Source organism: Penaeus monodon, chromosome 21, assembly GCF_015228065.2.
Source record: "Penaeus monodon isolate SGIC_2016 chromosome 21, NSTDA_Pmon_1, whole genome shotgun sequence".
Lineage (NCBI taxonomy): Eukaryota > Metazoa > Arthropoda > Malacostraca > Decapoda > Penaeidae > Penaeus > Penaeus monodon.
In genome coordinates, this window is record NC_051406.1 from 36,314,755 (window position 1) to 36,316,073 (window position 1,319).

Here is a 1,319-nt window from a genome sequence, read left to right on the forward strand (position 1 = left end):
CCAGCAGCATTTTCTACGGCCATTCGTCTGTAAAACTAGGGTCTTGATTACTCGATAATGATTGCAGTGAAAGATTCGTAATACAGACACGGAGCTGTTAAAGGCGACGGACATAACTGGTAACGAATCGAATACAGACAGATATAAATATGAAACAATGAATGGCATCTTTATTATTAAAAGGATGTGATGAGACGTTCTTTTAATCCTGTTGCTTTATCTGACCTGCGAATGGAGCCAGTAGGAAATCTAACATGATATGTTGGATGTAAACATTTAGTGTCTGATTTTATGTGAATTACTTATAAAGCTCTTACTACCATGTTATATGTTTACTTATGAGTCATTCATGATATATATTTTGTAGCTATATGTGAATGAATGCATAAGTTATGCTTGTCTAATGGAGAAAAGTCAGAGAGATTAAATTGAATTTCTGTTCTGCCTTACTGAAGGACTTTATCAGATCATAAAAAATACTGTCCAGTAGCTTAAAAAATGTTTTTTACCCTGTGCTATGGTGATGTTTTTAATGTCCGACCTATAAGAGTATACCCAACACCCACGTCCTCTGTTATAATACGTAATGCGTATTAGTTAAAAAAGGATTACGCAGCTTAATCTTAACAGAGAGTAAGACAGATGGTGAAGGAATTTCTTGAGGAAGCTGTACCCATTTACAAAGTGACTCCCAATTAGCACTAACCCTATTTAGGAATTCAATTGATGATAATAATAATAACAGAGTATTTCAAGTATCGATATGTAGGTTTCTTTGTGAGTAAAATAAGACCTTGTTTCTCATGGTTTTGTGTGAGAGACGATATTCTCAAACCAACCAATATATCATGAAATATCTTTATTTCATTTTAGATTGAGGTTTGATTACTTACAACCTCCAACAACGATCAACAGAATGTGCCTCAAAGTAGTGTGGATTAGAAACAAAATTATCAATAAGATTTATTACATGCATACATAGTGTTTCGGTAGCCCTCGGTTGTAAAGATTTTTTTTTTATCTGGTAAATATGAGGTTATATACGTATTTATGAATTTACATACTTTCATGCCAAGTATTGTTTTGTGAGTATGTGGGAATGAAAATAAGTGATTAAGAAAACATACTGTTGATAATAAAACCGGTAACTGGAAATGAACGTGTAATGGAATTTTGTGTAATTGAAGTCTGTTTAAAGGTTTTCAGTCTCATGTTGGTGATTGTTACTGTTTATCATGAATTAGTGTTTTGGTGTACCAAACGATTTACGTTTGCTTTCCTGTGCTAATAGTTTGAGCTATCACATAGTTGATTACGAC